Source organism: Pseudophryne corroboree, chromosome 11, assembly GCF_028390025.1.
Source record: "Pseudophryne corroboree isolate aPseCor3 chromosome 11, aPseCor3.hap2, whole genome shotgun sequence".
Taxonomy (NCBI): domain Eukaryota; kingdom Metazoa; phylum Chordata; class Amphibia; order Anura; family Myobatrachidae; genus Pseudophryne; species Pseudophryne corroboree.
Window position 1 is genome coordinate 179,431,989 of NC_086454.1, and position 12,163 is coordinate 179,444,151.

The 12,163-nt window shown below is 35.5% G+C and overlaps 8 non-coding genes across 8 annotated transcripts; all 8 read right to left on the bottom strand.

Moving 5' to 3' along the window:
• Positions 1 to 1,069: 1,069 nt before the first annotated feature.
• TRNAS-UGA (transfer RNA serine (anticodon UGA)) lies at positions 1,070 to 1,151 on the bottom strand. The gene has a single exon. It is a non-coding gene; the product is annotated as a tRNA-Ser (tRNA).
• Positions 1,152 to 2,231: 1,080 nt separating this feature from the next.
• On the bottom strand, positions 2,232 to 2,313 carry TRNAS-UGA (transfer RNA serine (anticodon UGA)). The gene has a single exon. It is a non-coding gene; the product is annotated as a tRNA-Ser (tRNA).
• A 1,080-nt stretch (positions 2,314 to 3,393) lies between these two features.
• TRNAS-UGA (transfer RNA serine (anticodon UGA)) lies at positions 3,394 to 3,475 on the bottom strand. The gene has a single exon. It is a non-coding gene; the product is annotated as a tRNA-Ser (tRNA).
• Positions 3,476 to 4,553: 1,078 nt separating this feature from the next.
• TRNAS-UGA (transfer RNA serine (anticodon UGA)) lies at positions 4,554 to 4,635 on the bottom strand. Its single transcript has one exon. It is a non-coding gene; the product is annotated as a tRNA-Ser (tRNA).
• Positions 4,636 to 5,709: 1,074 nt separating this feature from the next.
• TRNAS-UGA (transfer RNA serine (anticodon UGA)) lies at positions 5,710 to 5,791 on the bottom strand. Its single transcript has one exon. It is a non-coding gene; the product is annotated as a tRNA-Ser (tRNA).
• Positions 5,792 to 6,871: 1,080 nt separating this feature from the next.
• Positions 6,872 to 6,953, bottom strand: TRNAS-UGA (transfer RNA serine (anticodon UGA)). Its single transcript has one exon. It is a non-coding gene; the product is annotated as a tRNA-Ser (tRNA).
• A 1,079-nt stretch (positions 6,954 to 8,032) lies between these two features.
• Positions 8,033 to 8,114, bottom strand: TRNAS-UGA (transfer RNA serine (anticodon UGA)). Its single transcript has one exon. It is a non-coding gene; the product is annotated as a tRNA-Ser (tRNA).
• A 3,400-nt stretch (positions 8,115 to 11,514) lies between these two features.
• On the bottom strand, positions 11,515 to 11,596 carry TRNAS-UGA (transfer RNA serine (anticodon UGA)). The gene has a single exon. It is a non-coding gene; the product is annotated as a tRNA-Ser (tRNA).
• Positions 11,597 to 12,163: the final 567 nt, after the last annotated feature.

Here is a 12,163-nt window from a genome sequence, read left to right on the forward strand (position 1 = left end):
GTATGGTGCTACTTGGAAATCAAAACATTTTTCCTGTTGGCAGAAATATCTGATACATTTTATTTTAATTTGCTTCAATATTAATATGTAAACTTTGTGAAATATAATAGCTAGTATAGTTTAATGTCAAATATAGGTGTCAAGGACTTTTGATCTTGTACTAAATTAATTAGAAATAAGAGCCTTTAACATCACACCATGCCAACACCAGTGCTCATGAACTGTATTGTGCATTTTACGGACATTTTATCAAATAATAATAATTTAAAATATATTAGGTTTTTCATTAGTCTATTCCACAGGTTCTCAAACTCGGATCTCAGAACCCCACACAGTGCATGTTTTGCAGGTCTCCTCGCAGAACCACAAGTAAATAATTAGCTCCAAAAGTGGACTTTTTCAAATGTGTCAGTGAGTAATTAATACACCTATGCACCTGCTGGGTTACCTGCAAAACATACACTGTGTGGGGTCCTGAGGACTGAGTTTGAGAACTTATGGTCTATTCCTTAATAAAGTTTGGAATTCTAACAACTGACACTGCACAATTAATAGTTTGTTGATTACCAGACATTATTTCTTACCTTTCATTACATCTCTACAGCTGTAAGACCAGATAGAAAGAATCTGAATGCATAAGTTGCCACTGGGAAACATTTATACAAGGTCACAAGCATGGACATAGAATGCAGGAAGACACTGTCTGAGATTATATGGTTTATAAAGTAGTCCATTGTAAAACAGGATTTATATGTAGGTGAGCTAAGCTGAGATTGAGAACTCAATTCTTAAACATAACATGCTTTGATTCTCTTCATCTTGAATGCATTTCGTTTTTAAACCAGCTTGAAAAGCAAATGGATTTTGAGTCCATCACCTTAACCACTCGGCCACAACTACCTTAATGTTGTTTCACTGACAAGCTGTGTGCAAAATCAATGTTTTCCTTTTTTGGTAGCTTTTACAGTAAATTATACTTTGGGAAATGTAAAAGCTACTTTAGTTTTTATGGAAAATAAAGTTATCAAGGACAAATGAGCTTAGCTTTCTACATGCATAAAAAGCAGTACGTAGCTGGCAGGATTTGAATCTGCGCGGGGAAACCCCAATGGATTTCAAGTCCATCGCCTTAACCACTCGGCCACAACTACCTGACCTCAATTGGATGGTGCTACTTGGAAATCAAATCATATTTCCTGTTGGCAGAAATATCTGATACATTTTATTTTAATTTGCTTCAATATTAATATGTAAACTTTGTGAAATATAATAGCTAGTATAGTTTAATATCAAATATAGGTGTCAAGGACTTTTGATCTTGTACTAAATTAATTAGAAATCAGAGACTTTTACATCACACCATGCCAACAATAGTGCTCATGAACTGTATTGTACATTTTACGGACATTTTATCAAATAATAATAATTTAAAATATATTAGGTTTTTCATTGGTCTATTCCACAGGTTCTCAAACTCGGTTCTCAGAACCCCACACAGTGCATGTTTTGCAGGTCTCCTCGCAGAACCACAAGTAAATAATTAGCTCCACAAGTGGACTTTTTAAAATGTGTCAGTGAGTAATTAATACACCTATGCACCTGCTGGGTTACCTGCAAAACATACACTGTGTGGGGTCCTGAGGACTGAGTTTGAGAACTTATGGTCTATTCCTTAATAAAGTTTGGAATTATAACAACTGACACAGCGCATTTAATAGTTTGTTGATTACCAGACATTATTTCTTACCTTTCATTACATCTCTACAGCTGTAAGTCCAGATAGAAAGAATCTGCATGCATAAGTTGCCACTGGGAAACATTTATACAAGGTCACAAGCATGTACATAGAATGCAGGAAGACACTGTCTGAGATTATATGGTTTAAAAAGAAGTCCATTGAAAACAGGATATATATGTAGGTGAGCTAAGCTGAGATTGAGAACTCAATTCTTAAACATAACATGCTTTGATTCTCTTCATCTTGAATGCATTTCGTTTTTAAACCAGCTTGAAAAGCAAATGGATTTCGAGTCCATCACCTTAACCAGTCGGCCACAACTACCTTAATGTTGTTTCACTGACAAGCTGTGTGCAAAATCAATGTTTTCCTTTTTTGGTAGCTTTTACAGTAAGTTAAACTTTGGGAAATGTAAAAGCTACTTTAGTTTTTATGGAAAATAAAGTTATCAAGGACAAATGAGCTTAGCTTTCTACATGCATAAAAAGCAGTACGTAGCTGGCAGGATTTGAATCTGCGCGGGGAAACCCCAATGGATTTCAAGTCCATCGCCTTAACCACTCAGCCACAACTACCTGACCTCAATTGGATGGTGCTACTTGGAAATCAAAACATTTTTCCTGTTGGCAGAAATATCTGATACATTTTATTTTAATTAGCTTCAATATTAATATGTAAACTTTGTGAAATATAATAGCTAGTATAGTTTAATGTCAAATATAGGTGTCAAGGACTTTTGATCTTGTACTAAATTAATTAGAAATCAGAGCCTTTAACATCACACCATGCCAACACTAGTGCTCATGAACTGTATTGTTCATTTTACGGACATTTTATCAAATAATAATCATTTAAAATATATTAGATTTTTCGTTGGTCTATTCCACAGGTTCTCAGACTCGGTCCTCAGAACCCCACACAGTGCATGTTTTGCAGGTCTCCTCGCAGAACCACAAGTAAATAATTAGCTCCACAAGTGGACTTTTTAAAATGTGTCAGTGAGTAATTAATACACCTATGCACCTGCTGGGTTACCTGCAAAACATACACTGTGTGGGGTCCTGAGGACTGAGTTTGAGAACTTATGGTCTATTCCTTAATAAAGTTTGGAATTATAACAACTGACACTGCACAATTAATAGTTTGTTGATTACCAGACATTATTTCTTACCTTTCATTACATCTCTACAGCTGTAAGTCCAGATAGAAAGAATCTGCATGCATAAGTTGCCACTGGGAAACATTTATACAAGGTCACAAGCATGTACATAGAATGCAGGAAGACACTGTCTGAGATTATATGGTTTAAAAAGAAGTCCATTGTAAAACAGGATATATATGTAGGTGAGCTAAGCTGAGATTGATAACTCAATTCTTAAACATAACATGCTTTGATTCTCTTCATCTTGAATGCATTTCGTTTTTAAACCAGCTTGAAAAGCAAATGGATTTCGAGTCCATCACCTTAACCACTCGGCCACAACTACCTTAATGTTGTTTCACTAACAAGCTGTGTGCAAAATCAATGTTTTCCTTTTTTGGTAGCTTCTACAGTAAGTTAAACTTTGGGAAATGTAAAAGCTACTTTAGTTTCATGGAAAATAAAGTTATCAAGGACAAATGAGCTTAGCTTTCTACATGCATAAAAAGCAGTACGTAGCTGGCAGGATTTGAACCTGCGCGGGGAAACCCCAAGAGATTTCAAGTCCATCGCCTTAACCACTTAGCCACAACTACTTACCTCAATTGGATGGTGCTACTGGGAAATCAAAACATTATTCCTGTTGGCAGAAATATCTGATACATTTTATTTTAATTTGCTTCAATATTAATATGTAAATTTTGTGAAATATAATAGCTAGTATAGTTTAATGTCAAATATAGGTGTCAAGGACTTTTGATCTTGTACTAAATTAATTAGAAATCAGAGCCTTTAACATCACACCATGCCAACACTAGCGCTCATGAACTGTATTGTGCATTTTACAGACATTTTATCAAATAATAATAATTTAAAATATATTAGGTTTTTCATTGGTCTATTCCACAGGTTCTCAAACTCGGTTCTCAGAACCCCACACAGTGCATGTTTTGCAGGTCTCCTCGCAGAACCACAAGTAAATAATTAGCTCCACAAGTGGACTTTTTAAAATCTGTCAGTGAGTAATTAATACACCTATGCACCTGCTGGGTTACCTGCAAAATATACACTGTGTGGGACCTGAGGACTGAGTTTGAGAACTTATGGTCTATTCCTTATTAAAGTTTGGAATTATAACAACTGACACTGCACAATTAATAGTTTGTTGATTACCAGACATTATGTCTTACCTTTCATTACATCTCTACAGCTGTAAGTCCAGATAGAAAGAATCTGCATGCATAAGTTGCCACTGGGAAACATTTATACAAGGTCACAAGCATGTACATAGAATGCAGGAAGACACTGTCTGAGATTATATGGTTTAAAAAGAAGTCCATTGTAAAACAGGATATATATGTAGGTGAGCTAAGCTGAGATTGAGAACTCAATTCTTAAACATAACATGCTTTGATTCTCTTCATCTTGAATGCATTTCGTTTTTAAACCAGCTTGAAAAGCAAATGGATTTTGAGTCCATCACCTTAACCACTCGGCCACAACTACCTTAATGTTGTTTCACTGACAAGCTGTGTGCAAAATCAATGTTTTCCTTTTTTGGTAGCTTTTACAGTAAGTTAAACTTTGGGAAATGTAAAAGCTACTTTAGTTTCATGGAAAATAAAGTTATCAAGGACAAATGAGCTTAGCTTTCTACATGCATAAAAAGCAGTACGTAGCTGGCAGGATTTGAACCTGCGCGGGGAAACCCCAATGGATTTCAAGTCCATCGCCTTAACCACTCGGCCACAACTACCTGACCTCAATTGGATGGTGCTACTTGGAAATCAAAACAGTTTTCCTGTTGGCAGAAATATCTGATACATTTTATTTTAATTTGCTTCAATATTAATATGTAAACTTTGTGAAATATAATAGCTAGTATAGTTTAATGTCAAATATAGGTGTCAAGGACTTTTGATCTTGTACTAAATTAATTAGAAATCAGAGCCTTTAACATCACACCATGCCAACACTAGTGCTTATGAACTGTATTGTACATTTTACGGACATTTTATCAAATAATAATCATTTAAAATATATTAGGTTTTTCATTGGTCTATTCCACAGGTTCTCAAACTCGGTTCTCAGAACCCAACACAGTGCATGTTTTGCAGGTCTCCTCGCAGAACCACAAGTAAATAATTAGCTCCACAAGTGGACTTTTTAAAATGTGTCAGTGAGTAATTAATACACCTATGCACCTGCTGGGTTACCTGCAAAACATACACTGTGTGGGGTCCTGAGGACTGAGTTTGAGAACTTATGGTCTATTCCTTAATAAAGTTTGGAATTATAACAACTGACACTGCACAATTAATAGTTTGTTGATTACCAGACATTATTTCTTACCTTTCATTACATCTCTACAGCTGTAAGTCCAGATAGAAAGAATCTGCATGCACAAGTTGCCACTGGGAAACATTTATACAAGGTCACAAGCATGTACATAGAATGCAGAAAGACACTGTCTGAGATTATATGGTTTAAAAAGAAGTCCATTGTAAAACAGGATATATATGTAGGTGAGCTAAGCTGAGATTGATAACTCAATTCTTAAACATAACATGCTTTGATTCTCTTCATCTTGAATGCATTTCGTTTTTAAACCAGCTTGAAAAGCAAATGGATTTCGAGTCCATCACCTTAACCACTCGGCCACAACAACCTTAATGTTGTTTCACTGACAAGCTGTGTGCAAAATCAATGTTTTCCTTTTTTGGTAGCTTTTACAGTAAGTTAAACTTTGGGAAATGTAAAAGCTACTTTAGTTTCATGGAAAATAAAGTTATCAAGGACAAATGAGCTTAATGATGCATAAAAAGCAGTACGCAGCTGGTAGGATTTGAACCTGCGCGGGGAAACCCCAATGGATTTCAAGTCCATCGCCTTAACCACTCAGCCACAACTACCTGACCTCAATTGTATGGTGCTACTTGGAAATCAAAACATTTTTCCTGTTGGCAGAAATATCTGATACATTTTATTTTAATTTGCTTCAATATTAATATGTAAACTTTGTGAAATATAATAGCTAGTATAGTTTAATGTCAAATATAGGTGTCAAGGACTTTTGATCTTGTACTAAATTAATTAGAAATAAGAGCCTTTAACATCACACCATGCCAACACTAGTGCTCATGAACTGTATTGTGCATTTTACGGACATTTTATCAAATAATAATAATTTAAAATATATTAGGTTTTTCATTAGTCTATTCCACAGGTTCTCAAACTCGGATCTCAGAACCCCACACAGTGCATGTTTTGCAGGTCTCCTCGCAGAACCACAAGTAAATAATTAGCTCCAAAAGTGGACTTTTTCAAATGTGTCAGTGAGTAATTAATACACCTATGCACCTGCTGGGTTACCTGCAAAACATACACTGTGTGGGGTCCTGAGGACTGAGTTTGAGAACTTATGGTCTATTCCTTAATAAAGTTTGGAATTCTAACAACTGACACTGCACAATTAATAGTTTGTTGATTACCAGACATTATTTCTTACCTTTCATTACATCTCTACAGCTGTAAGACCAGATAGAAAGAATCTGAATGCATAAGTTGCCACTGGGAAACATTTATACAAGGTCACAAGCATGGACATAGAATGCAGGAAGACACTGTCTGAGATTATATGGTTTATAAAGTAGTCCATTGTAAAACAGGATTTATATGTAGGTGAGCTAAGCTGAGATTGAGAACTCAATTCTTAAACATAACATGCTTTGATTCTCTTCATCTTGAATGCATTTCGTTTTTAAACCAGCTTGAAAAGCAAATGGATTTTGAGTCCATCACCTTAACCACTCGGCCACAACTACCTTAATGTTGTTTCACTGACAAGCTGTGTGCAAAATCAATGTTTTCCTTTTTTGGTAGCTTTTACAGTAAGTTAAACTTTGGGAAATGTAAAAGCTACTTTAGTTTCATGGAAAATAAAGTTATCAAGGACAAATGAGCTTAGCTTTCTACATGCATAAAAAGCAGTACGTAGCTGGCAGGGTTTGAACCTGCGCGGGGAAACCCCAATGGATTTCAAGTCCATCGCCTTAACCACTCGGCCACAACTACTTACCTCAATTGGATGGTGCTACTTGGAAATCAAAACATTTTTCCTGTTGGCAGAAATATCTGATACATTTTATTTTAATTTGCTTCAATATTAATATGTAAACTTTGTGAAATATAATAGCTAGTATAGTTTAATGTCAAATATAGGTGTCAAGGACTTTTGATCTTGTACTAAATTAATTAGAAATCAGAGCCTTTAACATCACACCATGCCAACACTAGTGCTCATGAACTGTATTGTACATTTTACGGACATTTTATCAAATAATAATCATTTAAAATATATTAGGTTTTTCATTGGTCTATTCCACAGGTTCTCAAACTTGGTCCTCAGAACCCCACACAGTGCATGTTTTGCAGGTCTCCTCGCAGAACCACAAGTAAATAATTAGCTCCAAAAGTGGACTTTTTTAAATGTGTCAGTGAGTAATTAATACACCTATGCACCTGCTGGGTTACCTGCAAAACATACACTGTGTGGGGTCCTGAGGACTGAGTTTGAGAACTTATGGTCTATTCCTTAATAAAGTTTGGAATTATAACAACTGACACTGCACAATTAATAGTTTGTTGATTACCAGACATTATTTCTTACCTTTCATTACATCTCTACAGCTGTAAGTCCAGATAGAAAGAATCTGCATGCTTAAGTTGCCACTGGGAAACATTTATACAAGGTCACAAGCATGTACATAGAATGCAGGAAGACACTGTCTGAGATTATATGGTTTAAAAAGAAGTCCATTGTAAAACAGGATTTATATGTAGGTGAGCTAAGCTGAGATTGAGAACTCAATTCTTAAACATAACATGCTTTGATTCTTTTCATCTTGAATGCATTTCGTTTTTAAACTAGCTTGAAAAGCAAATGGATTTTGAGTCCATCACCTTAACCACTCGGCCACAACTACCTTAATGTTGTTTCACTGACAAGCTGTGTGCAAAATCAATGTTTTCCTTTTTTGGTAGCTTTTACAGTAAGTTATACTTTGGGAAATGTAAAAGCTACTTTAGTTTCATGGAAAATAAAGTTATCAAGGACAAATGAGCTTAGCTTTCTACATGCATAAAAAGCAGTTCATAGCTGGCAGGATTTGAACCTGCGCGGGAAAACCCCCATGGATTTCAAGTCCATCGCCTTAACCACTCGGCCACTACTACTTACCTCAATTAGATGGTGCTACTTGGAAATCAAAACAGTTTTCCTGTTGGCAGAAATATCTGATACATTTTATTTTAATTTGCTTCAATATTAATATGTAAACTTTGTGAAATATAATAGCTAGTATAGTTTAATGTCAAATTTAGGTGTCAAGGACTTTTGATCTTGTACTAAATTAATTAGAAATCAGAGCCTTTAACATCACACCATGCCAACACCAATGCTCATGAACTGTATTGTACATTTTACGGACATTTTATCAAATAATAATCATTTAAAATATATTAGGTTTTTCATTGGTCTATTCCACAGGTTCTCAAACTCTGTCCTCAGAACCCCACACAGTGCATGTTTTGCAGGTCTCCTCTTAGAACCACAAGTAAATAATTAGCTCCACAAGTGGACTTTTTCAAATGTGTCAGTGAGTAATTAATACACCTATGCACCTGCTGGGTTACCTGCAAAACATACACTGTGTGGGGTCCTGAGGACTGAGTTTGAGAACCTATGGTCTATTCCTTAATAAAGTTTGGAATTATAACAACTGACACTGCACAATTAATAGTTTGTTGATTACCAGACATGTTTTCTTACCTTTCATTACATCTCTACAGCTGTAAATCCAGATAGAAAGAATCTGCATGCACAAGTTGCCACTGGGAAACATTTATACAAGGTCACAAGCATGTACATATAATGCAGGAAGACACTGTCTGAGATTATATGGTTTAAAAAGAAGTCCATTGTAAAACAGGATATATATGTAGGTGAGCTAAGCTGAGATTGATAACTCAATTCTTAAACATAACATGCTTTGATTCTCTTCATCTTGAATGCATTTAATTTTTAAACCAGCTTGAAAAGCAAATGGATTTCGAGTCCATCACCTTAACCACTCGGCCACAACTGCCTTAATGTTGTTTCACTGACAAGCTGTGTGCAAAATCAATGTTTTCCTTTTTTGGTAGCTTTTACAGTAAGTTAAACTTTGGGAAATGTAAAAGCTACTTTAGTTTCATGGAAAATAAAGTTATCAAGGACAAATGAGCTTAGCTTTCTACATGCATAAAAAGCAGTACATAGCTGGCAGGATTTGAACCTGTGCGGGGAAACCACAATAGATTTCAAGTCCATCACCTTATCCACTCGGCCACAACTACCTGACCTCGATTAGGTGGTGCTACTTGGAAATCAATTTTTTTTCCTGTTGGCAGCAATATATGATGCATTTTATTTTATTTTGCTTCAATATTAATATATAAACTTTGTGAAATATAATAGCTAGTATAGTTTAATGTCAAATTTAGGTGTCAAGGACTTTTGATCTTGTACTAAATTAATTAGAAATCAGAGCCTTTAACATCACACCATGCCAACACCAGTGCTCATGAACTGTATTTTACATTTTACGGACATTTTATCAAATAATAATCATTTAAAATATATTAGGTTTTTCAATGGTCTATTCCACAGGTTCTCAAACTCGGTCCTCAGAACCCCACACAGTGCATGTTTTGCAGGTCTCCTCGCAGAACCACAAGTAAATAATTAGCTCCACAAGTGGACTTTATAAAATGTGTCAGTGAGTAATTAATACACCTATGCACCTGCTGGGTTACCTGTAAAACATACACTGTGTGGGGTCCTGAGGACTGAGTTTGAGAACCTATGGTCTATTCCTTAATAAAGTTTGGAATTATAACAACTGACACTGCACAGTTAATAGTTTGTTGATTACCAGACATTTTTTCTTACCTTTCATTACATCTCTACAGCTGTAAATCCAGATAGAAAGAATCTGCATGCACAAGTTGCCACTGGGAAACATTTTACAAGGTCACAAGCATGTACATAGAATGCAGGAAGACACTGTCTGAGATTATATGGTTTAAAAAGAAGTCCATTGTAAAACAGGATATATATGTAGGTGAGCTAAGCTGAGATTGATAACTCAATTCTTAAACATAACATGCTTTGATTCTCTTCATCTTGAATGCATTTCCTTTTTAAACCAGCTTGAAAAGCAAATGGATTTCGAGTCCATCACCTTAACCACTCGGCCACAACTACCTTAATGTTGTTTCACTGACAAGCTGTGTGCAAAATCAATGTTTTCCTTTTTTGGTAGCTTTTACAGTAAGTTAAACTTTGGGAAATGTAAAAGCTACTTTATTTTCATGGAAAATAAAGTTATCAAGGACAAATGAGCTTAGCTTTCTACATGCATAAAAAGCAGTACATAGCTGGCATATTTGAACCTGCGCGGGAAAACCACAATGGATTTCAAGTCCATTGCCTTAACCACTCGGCCACAACCACCTGACCTCAATTGGATGGTGCTACTTGGAAATCAAATATTCTTTGCTGTTGGCAGCAATATCTGATGCATTGTATTTTAATTTGCTTAAATATTAGTATATACATTTTGTGAAATATAATAACTAGTATAGTTTAATGTCAAATTTAGGTGTCAAGGACTTTTGATCTTGTACTAAATTAATTAGAAATCAGAGCCTTTAACATCACACCATGCCAACACCAGTGCTCATGAACTGTATTGTACATTTTACGAACATTTTATCAAATAATAATCTTTTAAAATATATTAGGTTTTTCATTGGTCTATTCCACAGGTTCTCAAACTCGGTCCTCAGAACCCCACACAGTGCATGTTTTGCAGGTCTCCTCTTAGTACCATAAGTAAATAATTAGCTCCACAAGTGGACTTTTTAAAATGTGTCAGTGAGTAATTAATACACCTATGCACCTGCTGGGTTACCTGCAAAACATACACTGTGTGGGGTCCTGAGGACTGAGTTTGAGAACCTATGGTCTATTCCTTAATAAAGTTTGGAATTATAACAACTGACACTGCACAATTAATAGTTTGTTGATTACCAGACATTATTTCTTACCTTTCATTACATCTCTACAGCTGTAAGTCCAGATAGAAAGAATCTGCATGCACAAGTTGCCACTGGGAAACATTTATACAAGGTCACAAGCATGTACATAGAATGCAGGAAGACACTGTCTGAGATTATATGGTTTAAAAAGAAGTCCATTGTAAAACAGGATATATATGTAGGTGAGCTAAGCTGAGATTGATAGCTCAATTCTTAAACATAACATGCTTTGATTCTCTTCATCTTGAATGCATTTCGTTTTTAAACCAGCTTGAAAAGCAAATGGATTTCGAGTCCATCACCTTAACCACTCGGCCACAACTACCTTAATGTTGTTTCACTGACAAGCTGTGTGCAAAATCAATGTTTTCCTTTTTTGGTAGCTTTTACAGTAAGTTAAACTTTGGGAAATGTAAAAGCTGCTTTAGTTTCATGGAAAATAAAGTTATCAAGGACAAATGAGCTTAGCTTTCTACATGCATAAAAAGCAGTACGTAGCTGGCAGGATTTGAAACTGCGCGGGGAAACCCCAACGGATTTCAAGTCCATAGCCTTAACCACTCAGCCACAACCACCTGACCTCAATTGGATGGTGCTACTTGGAAATCAAATATTCTTTGCTGTTGGCAGCAATATCTGATGCATTGTATTTTAATTTGCTTAAATATTAGTATATACATTTTGTGAAATATAATAACTAGTATAGTTTAATGTCAAATTTAGGTGTCAAGGACTTTTGATCTTGTACTAAATTAATTAGAAATCAGAGCCTTTAACATCACACCATGCCAACACCAGTGCTCATGAACTGTATTGTACATTTTACGGTCATTTTATCAAATAATAATCATTTAAAATATATTAGGTTTTTCAATGGTCTATTCCACAGGTTCTCAAACTCGGTCCTCAGAACCCCACACAGTGCATGTTTTGCAGGTCTCCTCGCAGAACCACAAGTAAATAATTAGCTCCACAAGTGGACTATATAAAATGTGTCAGTGAGTAATTAATACACCTATGCACCTGCTGGGTTACCTGCAAAACATACACTGTGTGGGGTCCTGAGGACTGAGTTTGAGAACCTATGGTCTATTCCTTAATAAAGTTTGGAATTATAACAACTGACACTGCACAATTAATAG